The 14308-nt window shown below is 33.4% G+C and overlaps 1 non-coding gene across 1 annotated transcript; it reads right to left on the reverse strand.

Moving 5' to 3' along the window:
- Positions 1 to 6680: 6680 nt before the first annotated feature.
- On the reverse strand, positions 6681 to 6787 carry LOC139865252 (small nucleolar RNA R71). The gene has a single exon (XR_011764772.1). It is a non-coding gene; the product is annotated as a small nucleolar RNA R71 (small nucleolar RNA).
- Between the last annotated feature and the right edge of the window lie 7521 nt (positions 6788 to 14308).

Below are 14308 nucleotides of genomic sequence, written 5' to 3' on the forward strand. Positions count from 1 at the left end.
ATTTTGGAAGTCATTTTGGTCAAGTTGACTTTTGGTTAACTTTTGCATATTAGTCTCGAGCATTAGGATTGTAGTACACTATGACTTGACTTAAATTGTTAGATAAATATTGACCAGAATATAAATATATATAATTAATATAGGTTCGAGAATCCGAGGCCAACCTTGCACTTGTTCAATGCCATCGTATGCTTAATTACTACGAAATACAATATTGTAAGTTTCATTACTCCCTTTTTAAATGCTTTTGCAATATATATTTTTGGGACTGAGAGAACATGCGCTTTTATAAATGTTTTACGAAATAGACACAAGTAATCGAAACTACATTATATGGTTGAATGATCGAAGCCGAATATGCCCCTTTTGCTTGGTAACCTAAGAATTAGTAAACCAGTCTACTAATTGACGCGAATCCTAAAGATAGATCTACTGTGTAGTGACCCGAACTTTTCTATGTTTATATATATTAAATGAAATTGATATTTACATGATTAAGTGTTTCCAACATGTTAAGAAATCAAACTTGTTAAGACTTGATTAAATGAAATAAGTTTCATATAGACAATTGATTACCCAAGTTGACCGGCGATTCACGAACGTTACAAAATTGTGAAAACTACATGTTGTGGTATATATAGACATATATATATGGTTGACATGAGATTATGATGAGTAAGTATCTCACTAAGTATATTAACAATGTGTGATATACATAAGAAATGAGTTTACTAAGTTAAGAAACTCGAAATGATATATATAACGATTATCGTTATGATAACGTCTACTAAATACATATGTATCATATTAAGATATTGATACACTATATTTAACATGATAAAATGATATTTAAATATATCATTAAGTGTGTTAATAATGAACTACATATGTAAAAACAAGACTACTAACTCAAGATTTACGAAACGAGACTTATATGTAACGATTATCGTTGTAACGATATTTTAATGTATGTATCATATTAAGAGATATTCATACATCATAATATCATGATAATATAATAATATAACATCTCATTTGATATAATAAATATTGGGTTAACAACATTAATTGAGATCGTTAACTTAAAGGTTGCAAAACAACAATTACATGTAAAGACTAACGAAGACTTAACGACTCCATTAGAATGTATATACATGTTGTGTTTTGATATGTATTCTTACACTTTTGAAAGACTTCAAGACACATATCAAAGTACTTCTACTTAACAAAAATACTTACAATTACATCCTCGTTCAATTTCATCAACAATTCTACTCGTATGCACCCGTATTAGTACTCGTACAATACACAGCTTTTAGATGTATGTACTATTGGTATATACACTCCAATGATCAGCTCTTAGCAGCCTATGTGAGTCACCTAACACATTTGGGAACCATCATTTGGCAACTAGCATAAAATATCTCATAAAATTACAAAAATATGAGTAATCATTCATGACTTATTTACATGAAAACAAAATTACACATCCTTTATATCTAATCCATATACCAACGACCAAAAACACCTACAAACACTTTCATTCTTCAATTTTCTTCATATAAATGATCTCTCTCAAGTTCTATCTTCAAGTTCTAAGTGTTCTTCATAAATTCTATAAGTATAGTTTCATAAAAAATCAAGAATACTTCCAAGTTTGCAAGTTTACTTCCAAGCTTTCTAATCCATTTCAAGTAATCATCTAAGATCAAGGAACCTTTATTATTTATAGTAGGTTATCTTTCTAATTCAAGGTAATATTCATATTCAAACTTTGATTCAATTTCTACAACTATAACAATCTTATTTCGAGTGAAAATCTTACTTGAACTGTTTTCGTGTCATGATTCTGCTTCAAGAACTTTAAAGCCATCCAAGGATCCTTTGAAGCTAGATCCATTTTTCTGATTTCCAGTAGTTTTATCCAGAAAACTTGAGGTAGTAATGATGTTCATAACATCATTCGATTCATACATATAAAGCTATCTTATTCGAAGGTTTAAACTTGTAATCACTAGAACATAGTTTAGTTAATTCTAAACTTGTTCGCAAATAAAAGTTAATCCTTCTAACATGACTTTTAAAATCAACTAAACACATGTTCTCTATCTATATGATATGCTAACTTAATGATATAAAACCTGGAAACACGATGAACACCATAAAATCGGATATACGCCGTCGTAGTGAAACCGGGGGCTGTTTTGGTTTGGATAATTAAAAACTATGATAAACTTTGATTTAAAAGTTGTTCTTCTGGGAAAATGATTTTTCATATGAACATGAAACTATATCCAAAAATCTTGGTTAAACTCAAAGTGAAAGTATGTTTTTCAAAATGGTCATCAAGATGTCGTTCTTTCGACGGAAATGACTACTTCTTTAGTAATTGACATGTAACTTAAATTTTCGACTATAAACCTATACTTTTTCTATTTGGATTTTTAAATTAGAGTTCAATGTGAAACTATAGCAATTTGATTCACTCAAAACGGATTTAAAATGAAGAAGTTATGGGTAAAACAAGATTGGATATTTTTGATCTTTTTAGCTACGGGAAATGTTTAACAAATCTATACAAATCATATCCTAGCTAACTTGTATTGTATTATATATGTATTCTAATATATTATGTAATCTTGGGATACCATAGACACGTATGCAAATGTTTTGACATATAATATCGACCCATGTATATATATTATTTGGAACAACCATAGACACTCTATATGCAGTAATGTTGGAGTTAGCTATACAGGGTTGAGGTTGATTCCAAAAATATATATACTTTGAGTTGTGATCTAGCCTGAGACGTGTATACACTGGGTCGTGGATTGATTCAAAATAATATATATATCGATTTATTTCTGTACATCTAAATGTGGACAACTAATTGTAGGTTACTAACGAGGACAGCTGATTTAATACACTTAAATCTTTAAAACATAATAACATTGGTTGTAATTATATTTTGATCATACTTTGATATATATGTACATATTTGTATAGGTTCGTGAATCGATCCGTGGCCAAGTCTTATTTTCGAGGAAGGAAATATCTGTGAAAGTGAGTTATAGTCCCACTTTTAAAATCTAATATTTTTGGGATAAGAATACATGCAGGTTTTATAAATGATTTACAAAATAGACACAAGAACGTGAAACTACATTCTATGGTTGAATTATCGAAATCGAATATGCCCCTTTTTATTAAGTCTGGTAATCTAAGAATTAGGGAACAGACACCCTAATTGACGCGAATCCTAAAGATATATCTATTGGGCCTAACAAACCCCATCCAAAGTACCGGATGCTTTAGTACTTTGAAATTTATATCATATCTGAAGGGTGTCCTGGAATGATGGGGATATTCTTATATATGCATCTTGTTAATGTCGGTTACCAGGTGTTCACCATATGAATGATTTTTATCTCTATGTATGGGATGTGTATTGAAATATGAAATCTTGTGGTCTATTGTTACGATTTGATATATATAGGTTGAACCTATAACTCACCAATATTTTTGTTGACGTTTAAAGCATGTTTATTCTCAGGTGAATACTAAGAGCTTCCGCTGTTACATACTAAGATAAGGACAAGATTTGGAGTCCATGTTTGTATGATATTGTGTAAAAACTACATTCAAGAAACATATGTCGATGTAATATATTTCTGTTGTAAACCATTATGTAATGGTCGTGTGTAAACAGTATATTTTAGATTATCATTATTTGATAATCTACGTAATGTTTTAAAAACCTTTATTGATAAAATAAAGGTTATGGTTGTTTTAAAAATGAATGCAGTTGATATTGCTCAAAACGAACATATATTTAGTCACAATATCGTTCCAAAATGTAATGTTTTTAATTGTAATTTCCTTATTTTTAGTTGTAATCGTTTAAATAAATAAGTGTGAAGACGAAAGACGGAGATTGCTCAAAAATGAAGATTTGAAGATGAAAAAAAGATTTGAAAGGCAAAAACGTCCAAAATGCTCAAACGTACAAGTTACACTCCAAGTGGTTTAAATTATCGAAGAAAAACGTCTAAAGATTGACAAGAATGCAAGTCGCGGAACGCAAATTACACGATATTAAATTGTACGAAAAGACGTTCGAGAAACCGAGACCGAGACATAAACCGGGCGTAAATGTACGAGACAACGGAGCGAAAATTACAAGTCAACTATGCACAAGAATATAATATAATATATATATAATTAATATAAATTATATATATATATATATATAAAAATATGTCGACAAGTAAAAATCCAAAAAATTGTGAGCTGGATCTGGCGGCCATGCGATCGCATGGGAAATAGGCATAAAACCCATGCGATCGCATGGGTTACTGTAGCAGGCCAAAATCCTATAAAAAGGCAGTTTGATCGAGAGTTTTATACACAATATTTTCATTTCTTCTCTGCATACTTATATTTATATTTATAATTATAATTTTAATTTAAGTTTATTTTAATAATAAGGTTATTGTAACGTTTAAATTTACGGGTTTTAAGTTGAAATTCTGTCCGGGTACCGCTACGCTAATTATATTACTTTTTACCGTTCCAACTCGCTGTAAGTCTCCACGTCCCAACTTTATTTTCACGTATCGTTATTATCATTATTATCGTTGTTATTACTATCGTTATTATTATTATTTATTATTGTTATCCTTTATTATTATTGTTATTATGTCTATTTCATATAAGTTATATTTTTACGCCGTTATAATGTCCAACTAAATACTCATAGTGGTGACTAAAATGTAGAACCTCTGGACAAATGGATTGAACGATTTATAATATTATGGTGTAACTTTGACTATTTTTAATATTGAGTTTAATCACCGACCCATTGTTATATAATTTAATATTTTCACCCCTATCACATAATTTATTAAATTAATAAGCGAAAGTGCATTAAATTTACATAAATTATGCTTCAACACCTCGGTGATCTAGACGAACATATGGACAAATTATTGACAAGAATTTAGAAGTGTGATTCGGTGATTTGGGTAATATTACAGTTTATATAATCGTGTAATTATAAAAAGGGTAAGACCGTTATAATTTTGGTTTTAACGAAAGTAAAAACTGGATTAAATCTCAATTTAAATAATCAGGGTATAATTTAATTCGCTAAAACGAGATCGAAACGAAAGTTAGATTTAATTTTAGTTAGTTAAATCTTTATAAATTGGAAGATTAAATATAAGGATATATATTAAAACATCATAATCGGACTTAAAAACAATCCATAAATCCAGAGGGGACATATTTTAGTAGCCACTACTTTACCTTATTTTAAATCTCTTCAATTTCACTTTTTACCATATAGTAAATTTTAATTACTTTTTACTATTTTGCTATATTGCCATGAGAAACCTTATTTCTTCTATTTTGTCAAATTAGTTAAATTGTATTTTTATTGTCGTTAATTTAGTTATTTCGTTTTAGTTAAATTTAAATTCCGTTCAATTAAGTAGTAAACCCTAATCCAAAATCCCCCTTTTAATAGATTAACTTTTAGCGATTAAAATCTTGAAAACTCCATCTCCCTGTGGAACGAACCGGATTTACCAAATAAACTATTACTATACGGATAGGACAAAGTTACCTATATGTGTGAAATCAATCCGAAATCATAAGAACACCATATAATCACAAGCAATTCGTGTAATAAATTCAATCTAAATCCGATCAAAATAAAAGGACACGATCGAGCACATCAACTTTTTGGCGCCGCTGCCGGGGAAGTTGGCAGTTAAATACATAGATAATTTTTCTGATTCATAGTAATAGTTGGATTTGTACGTGGACTGGGTTATTGGAGCCAAACAGTACTCAATTATATTGAGACCAAACGAATCCTGCCCCTCTGCTGCATCTTTTGGCTATTCAAAACGTGGGTAAAATCAGAAGGAAAATCTATTTGTTTAAAGGTTTTTATCATTGTTTTTAGTTATTCGATCCTTTCGTGAAAATTCATTTTCAAGAAAGTTCAATGTTCATACACTTAGTGAATAAATCCTTCAAGACTACAAACAATTTTGTAATTGTATGACCCGTTCAGGAAATCCTAAACTCGTTGCACTTAATCTAGAATCTGAAAGAAACTTGAACAAAAGATTAAAACAAGAAAAACAAAAAAAAAATTAGGTAGTACTAGTCAACCGAAAACACCGAAAAACAATAAAAAAGATAAACAAGTAGGAAACACTAGCGGTCAACCAGAAATCAAAACTAAACCTGAAACCATCGTCATTAAAGAAGAAATGGCTGAAGTAACACCTGATCCGAATGATCTACCGATGTGGAATACCAGACAAACTGTTCCCCCTCTCGCTCTTGCACCTATAAGAAGACCTGAAATTGAGGCTGAGAACTGGGAAGTCAAGGGGCAGTTTATGCACATGGTTCGTGAAAACCAATTCGACGGAAGACTTAATAACAATCCGATAGAACATTTAGAAGCTTTTGAAGATTTATGTGAACTGTACAAAAACAAAGATGTTTCTTCAGATGCATTTAAGTTAAGAACTTTTTCGTACTCGTTAACCGGAGACCCAAAAGCATGGTTAAAAGCATCAAAACCTGATTCTATTACAACTTTTAATGAATTAAGAGAAAAATTCATTACCCGATTTTTTCCACCGGCAAAAGTCGAAAGACTTAGAACTGAAATCACCACTTTTAAACAAAAGGCGAATGAAACTCTTTATGATGCCTGGGAAAGATTAAAAAGAATGTTACGAAATTGTCCCCAACACGAATTGCAAAAAGGGAAAATAGTACAAACTTTTTATCGTGGTATTGATGAACATACTCGTGGTATATTAGATTCCTCCGCTGGAGGAGTATTTATTAACAAATCACCAAATCAAGCGTATGACATGTTAGAAGACATGTCAGTTCATACTTTTGAATGGACACCGTCTAGAGATCAACTACCTAGAAGGACTGTGGCAAGCGTTGAAGAAAATGAAGATAACAACACAACCATAGCTTCACTGTCGAATCAATTCAAAAAGTTTGGAAGAGAAATAGAGAAACTAAATTCAACAGTTTTAGCATTGCAAGTAGGATGTGAAATCTGTGGATAGCCACATTTCACGAAAGATTGTGATATCAATGATCGGCCAATGAACTCAGTAGCACAAGTTAATTTTATGGCCAATCAAAGATAAGGCAATTTTCAAGGAGGGAATTCTAATTATCAACCTGCAAACCCAGGATATCAAAACCCGAAGAATTTTGCTTTTCATAGAAATGGACCACCTGGCTTTTTCAATAGAAACCAACCTCCATTTCCACCTCAACAAAATTTTCAACAACAACCGTTACCTCAATTACCATATCAACAACAAAATCATAACACGCAACTAGTAGAGAAGAAATCTAACTTTGAAGAAGTTATGATGAATTTTGTCAAAAGTCATACAGAAACGAATGAGCAAGTGAAGAGACAATTACATCAATCCCAAACGGAAAACGAGCAAGTCCAAAGGAATCATCAAGCGTCAATTCAAAACCTTGAAAGAGATATGGGAGGAATATCTCAATTGCTTGCTGAAAGGCAATCGGGAACTTTACCATCTAACACGCAACCAAACCCAAAGGGTAAGGAAACTCAAAATTCAAGTAATATTTCGCAAGTTAATTCAATCACTACGCGACTGGGTTAACCATTAACCCAGAGATTCTAAAGCCTCTCACTCCTATTCATGTTTCACAAGAAAACGAACCTGTGGTGGAAGAAAATACGGTGCCAACCACAAGTGCACCAAAGATTCAAAATCAACCACCATTGAAGGTATACAAACCTCCAATTCCATATCCGCAACGTCTGAAGAAAGATAAATTACAAGCACAATACAACAAGTTTGCTGACATGATTAAGCAAATTTGTATAAATGTACCGCTTGTAGATGTTCTTGCGGGTATGCCGAATTATGGAAGGTTTATCAAAGATCTTATAGCAGACAAAGGAAAATATGCAGAAGTTTCAACCACATTCCTTAATGAGGAATGCTCGGCAATTTTACAAAAGCAAAATTTGCCACCAAAACTTGGAGATCCTGGAAGTTTCATCATTCCTTGTCTGATGGGAGATTCAATAATGTATGATGCATTAGCTGATTTAGGAGCAAGCATTAACCTTATGCCTCACTCCTTGTACTTAAAATTGAACTTAGGTGATTTAAAACCAACTAGGATGTGTATACGATTAGCTGATAGAACATACAACTATCCTATTGGCATTGCTGAAAACCTACCGGTTAAAGTAAATCACTTAATCTTTCCTGCTGATTTTGTTGTTCTTGAAATGGAAGAAGATAGTAAGGTTCCCCTAATTCTAGGGCGTCCCTTTCTAAATACTGCAGACGCAATTGTGCGTGTAAAAGAGAAAAATCTCAGCTTAGGTGTGGGGGAGGATAGAATTATATTGAACATAGATAAGGGTATGAAACACCTTATGTCTCCTGATGACGAATGTTTCCAAATAGACATTGTTGATTGTTGTATTGAGGAAGAACTACAAGAACTATTAAATGTCGACACCTCAGATTTCACCCCGATAGGTGAAGGTGAAGATTTTGATGTCGATATAGAGTTAGACAAGCTGTTGAAGGTAGTCACTGATGAAGAATACATAGAAGAAGAAATTCCAGGGGAAGATGAACCTTTTGAAGAAATTACCAATGGTAATAGGTTCCGGATAAAATCTTCCTTGGAAGAACCACCCACCTTGGAACTTAAAGAACTCCCGGAACATTTGGAGTATGCTTATCTCAAGGAACGTCACAATTACCTGTCATAATTTCATCAAAACTTTCCAATGACGAAAAGGGTAGGTTAATGTCTATTTTAAAAACCCACAAAAAGGCAATTGCTTGGAAAACAACTGATATTCCAGGTATTAACCCTGCTTATTATACTCACAAAATTCTAATGGAAGAAGATTTTAAACCCGTGGTACAAAGGCAACGGAGGTTAAACCCTAACATGAAAGAAGTTGTCAAAAAGGAGGTTATCAAATTACTTGATGCCGGGTTAATTTACCCTATATCCGATAGCCCGTGGATAAGTCCTGTACAAGTAGTACCCAAGAAAGGGGGTACGACTGTTATTCTAAATGATAAGAACGAACTCGTTCCTACAAGAACAGTCACTGGGTGGAGAGTCTGTATAGACTATCATCGTCTAAACGACGCTACAAGGAAAGATCATTTCCCGCTACCATTTATCGACCAAATGCTAGAACGTTTGGCGGGAAAAGATTACTACTGTTTCCTTGATGGATTCTCGAGTTATTTTCAAATTCCAATTGATCCAAAAGACCAAGACAAGACCACTTTTACTTGTCCATTTGGTACTTTTACGTACCGACGAATGCCATTCGGATTATGTAATGCACCAGGCACCTTCCAAAGGTGTATGATGGCAATTTTTCATGACATGATTGAAGAAAGTATAGAAGTCTTTATGGACGATTTCTCTGTTTTTGGAGACTCCTTCAACTCATGTCTCTCAAACCTTGAACGAATGCTAATTCGTTGTGAAGAATCAAATCTTGTTTTAAACTGGGAGAAATGCCACTTCATGGTGAAGGAAGGTATTGTTTTAGGACACAAGATTTCTCGAGCTGGAATGGAAGTAGACAAAGCTAAGATAGACGTTATTTCAAAACTTCCTCCTTCAACCAATGTTAAAGGAATTCGTAGTTTCCAAAATCGAAGATTCATAAAGGACTTTTCCAAAATCGCTCGACCCATGACTAAACTTCTTGAGAAAGACAGTACATTTGATTTCAACGACGAGTGTCTAAATGCTTTCTCCATTCTGAAAGAGAAACTTACGAATGCACCTATTATGGTATCACCCGGCTGGTCCAAACCCTTCGAGCTAATGTGTGATGCTAGTGATTTCGCACTGGGAGCTGTTTTAGGTCAACGTCAAGATAACAAATTTCAACCAATCTACTACGCAAGTAAAACACTTACAAGAGCTCAGTTGAATTACACAACTACTGAGAAGGAGCTTCTTGCAGTAGTTTTTGCTTTCGATAAGTTTAGATCTTACCTAGTGTTATCTAAAACAATTATTTATACCGATCATTCATCCCTAAAGTACTTATTCAAAAAGCAAGATGCTAAGCCTAGACTAATTCATTGGATTCTTCTCCTACAAGAATTCGACATTGAAATCAAGGATAAAAAGGGTGCTGAAAATCTCGCTGCAGATCACTTATCCCGTCTTGAAAATCCTAACTTAGAATCACTCGACGAATCTGTTATTCACGATACTTTTCCAGACGAGTTCCTTATGAAAATTAAAATGGAAGAAGAAATTCCATGGTTTGCGGACTTTGCCAATTATCTAGCCGCAGGAATTCTTGTTAAAAATCAAACTTATCAGCAAAAGAAGAAATTTTTCACTGATCTGAAGTTTTAATTCTGGGAAAGCTTTAATCTCTTTCGTATAGGAGCAGATCAAGTTATTCGTCGATGTGTATACGGTAAAGAAGCTCAACAAATTCTGGAGCACTGTCATCAAGGACCGGCTGGTGGACATTTCGGACCAAGCTATACAGCTAAGAAGGTCTTTGACGCAGGTTTTTACTGGCCTACAATTTTCAAAGATGCACATAATATGGTAAAAACCTGTGATGCTTGTCAAAGATCTGGAAATATCTCCAAGATAGACGAAATGTCACAACAAAGCATCCTAGTATGCGAAGTATTTGACATTTGGGGTATTGACTTCATGGGTCCATTCCCCACCTCTAACAAATGCAAATACATTCTCGTAGCAGCCGATTATGTTTCTAAATGGGCTGAAGTAAAAGCTCTACCTACTAACGATGCTCGAGTTGTTGTCAGCTTTCTCAAAAACCTTTTCTCACGATTCGGACTTCCAAAAGCATTAATCAGTGATCGTGGAACTCATTTTACAAATCAATTACTCGAGAAAGTACTTAAAAAGTATGGAGTTAATCATCGTTTCTCAACTTCTTACCACCCTCAAACGAGTGGCCAAGTTGAAAACACAAATCGAGGTCTTAAACGAATTTTAGAAAGAACAGTTAAGAATAATCCAAAAATCTGGCATCGAAAGCTAGATGATGCGCTATGGGCATTTAGAACCGTATTCAAAACACCCATTGGTACCACTCCTTTCCGATTAATATATGGTAAGGCGTGTCATCTACCTGTCGAGGTTGAACACAAGGTATATTGGGCAATAAAAGAATGTAATACAGACCTTGTGGAAGCCGGAGAAAATTGATTCTTACAATTGCATGAATTAGACGAGCTAAGACTTCAAGCATATGAAAATTCGAGATCTTACAAAGAGAGAACTAAGAAATGGCACGATGCTCGCTTAAAAGAGAAGAAAACATTTGAACCAGGGGACAAAGTTCTAGTTTTTCAATCACGTTTTAAGTTTTCACCTGGGAAACTTAAGTCCCGATGGAGGGGACCGTATGAAGTAAAACAAGCATTTCCATCCGGATATGTAGAGTTATATGACAAGAATGGTGGTATTTTCAATGTGAATGGTCACAGACTTAAATTCTACTATGAAGGGTTCAACAATACTGAAAGAGATGACATCACATTCTACCCTAAGGACAAATGAATTCAGGGTAATTTTAGCTAACCACTCGCCTTCTTAAAACGTTTCAAATTATTTCAAGAGTGGAGCCCGATTGGTCTTTTTCGCTAGCAGACACTAAAGAACTAGTCTTCTCCCTCCATTCTGAATTTTTTTGTTTTGTATGAAATTAATATTCTTTTTAAATTCAAGTTTTGTGTGAATTTTAAAAATAAAATTTACTTTATTTCATTAAGTTTAAAAAAATGATTTCTAAAATTCGTCATGAGTTGAACACTAGGTCGTAGAACCAAAATTGCTTTACCCAAGGACGGGGCGAAAATTTTTGTTATCAATTTTTTTAATATTATTGATCTAAAGTATGCCAAAAATATTATATGAATATGGGGTAATATACCAAACTTCAAAAATATGTATATATGTTTGTAGTTTATTTTATGTACTAATAAGGGTAAAAGACGCATTTTCAAAGACTGAAATTCAGTTTAGCAAAAGCAACCAATTTTTGGCGAAACATACGAAAACATGACGGAAAATTTTGAATGATGGACAAATCAACATCAACAGATTAAACAAATCCCGCAAGTTACGGCTTTTTAGCTAAAGAGGTTTTAACTCCCTTTCTATTCTAATTGCCCTCGTGAATTTAATTTAGTCTGATTTCATTGCAAGTGAGGGCATTGCATGATCTCAAGTGTGGGGAGGGGTTATAAATTCTCTCGGGTTTATACACTTGACTTATTTTCTAAATTCTCTCGGGTTTATACATTTGACTTATTTATTTTCTAAATTTTGTGAAAATTTAAAAAAAAAATTTAACTAAATGAATTCAAATCTTGTTTAATTTGTTTATGAACGATAAAACTAGGTGCGGGTACCGAAATTATTGTTAACCTTAAAAAAAAGACATAAATTGAGAAACAACTAAAACGCTTGAATTTATTTATTATAAATAAAAATACGCATGAAAAAAAGCCAAGTGTAGGGAGATTTGTTAATATATATGAACTGTTATCACATGTTTGTACGAAGTTTATTGCAGGTACTTTTGCTTTGGGCTGTATAAATTTGTTTTACCCATTAAATTGTGAAAATTAAAGAAAAGATGGATATACACGATGAATCAATTCCATCATTAAAATGAAGTAAATTCTTCAGAAAAAGAAACGCGCTTCTTGATTTAGGTCAGGAAGTTGTCGTCCAGACCAGTTGTAGAGTCAACGAAAAACCTTGAAAAGTTTTCTCAAAAATCAACTGGAAATCCACGGACCTCAGCATCAAACAGGGTCGCCATGTGGTCAGACTTATCCTAACCATGAGAGGATCTGTCTCGTAAAATGGGGAGGGCGCCTTACAAATTAGCTTGATAAGACTAATGAATCAGGACCCCAGAAAGGATAATCTCCTTAAAGATTAAAAATCAACATTTAAATCTGATATTACTCAATCCTTGAGATTGACCTTAAAGATTGAGAATTACAAACTCATGGAACTCAATGATATCTAAACTCGAGCTTGAACGAGAAAATATTTTGATCAAATTAAAACCGATTTGTTTTCTGAAAACCTATTTTCAATGCGTTCATTACCATTGAACGTAAAATCCTGAGAATTCATCGGAATTCATTAGGTCTCCTGAACCAAATTGGGTGTCAACCGTAAGAATGGTGGTTGCATAGCATGGTCGAAGACTGGACCTTGTGCCAGACCGAAAAATTATAGGGTGATCTTTGCTATTTCTCCTACAAAGGATAGTAATTGCATCCGACACGTTGTGGACCATAATCAAAAGCATGTCATTAGACATTGCCTTAACAGTTGCTTGTTCATCGCTTTCCTTTACAACCGGACGGTAGTTTACTGAAAGGTAATATACGGGACAAGTAAACTGGACGTGTGCTTTCCTAATACAAGGATTAGCAAGTGGGTGACACAAAACCATAAGTTTTGAGCTAAAATTTTAAAAATCTGAAACCCACAAAACCCACAAAATCATTTTGCTAACACCGGTGAAGGGTTATTCCGGAAAACTTGTCTAGGGTAAAATCTAGCTTAAATTTTCAAAATATCAAAAGTTTTCATAAAGATCCAATTTCCTTAAGGATCTAAATTTTCATAGTCATGTGGGACTTTAAACCGCCGTTCAAATGTGTACTTTGCTTTGGAAACCGTAAGTAAATCGGCTATTTAATTGCAAGTGTCGTTGACCTGAACCCGAGGCAACTGTGGATGGAACACCCACCTTTAACCATGGTTCTATTGTTACTATCATTGTTTATACCGTCGTACCAAAATCACTGATGTATAAAGTGTGAAGAATAAAGAAGTGATTTGTGTGAAATTTGTTTTATTTCAAGATATATATTGCTTGAGGACAAGCAACGTTCAAGTGTAGGGATAATTGATATTGCTCAAAACGAACATATATTTAGTCACAATATCGTTCCAAAATGTAATGTTTTTAATTGTAATTTCCTTATTTTTAGTTGTAATCGTTTAAATAAATAAGTGTGAAGACGAAAGACGGAGATCGCTCGAAAATGAAGATTTGAAGATGAAAACGAAGATTTGAAAGGCAAAAACGTCCAAAATGCTCAAACGTACAAGTTACACTCCAAGTGGTTTAAATTATCGAAGAAAAACGTCTAAAGATTGACAAGAATGCAAGTCGCGGAAC

This window comes from Rutidosis leptorrhynchoides, chromosome 8 (genome assembly GCF_046630445.1).
Source record: "Rutidosis leptorrhynchoides isolate AG116_Rl617_1_P2 chromosome 8, CSIRO_AGI_Rlap_v1, whole genome shotgun sequence".
Classification (NCBI taxonomy): domain Eukaryota; kingdom Viridiplantae; phylum Streptophyta; class Magnoliopsida; order Asterales; family Asteraceae; genus Rutidosis; species Rutidosis leptorrhynchoides.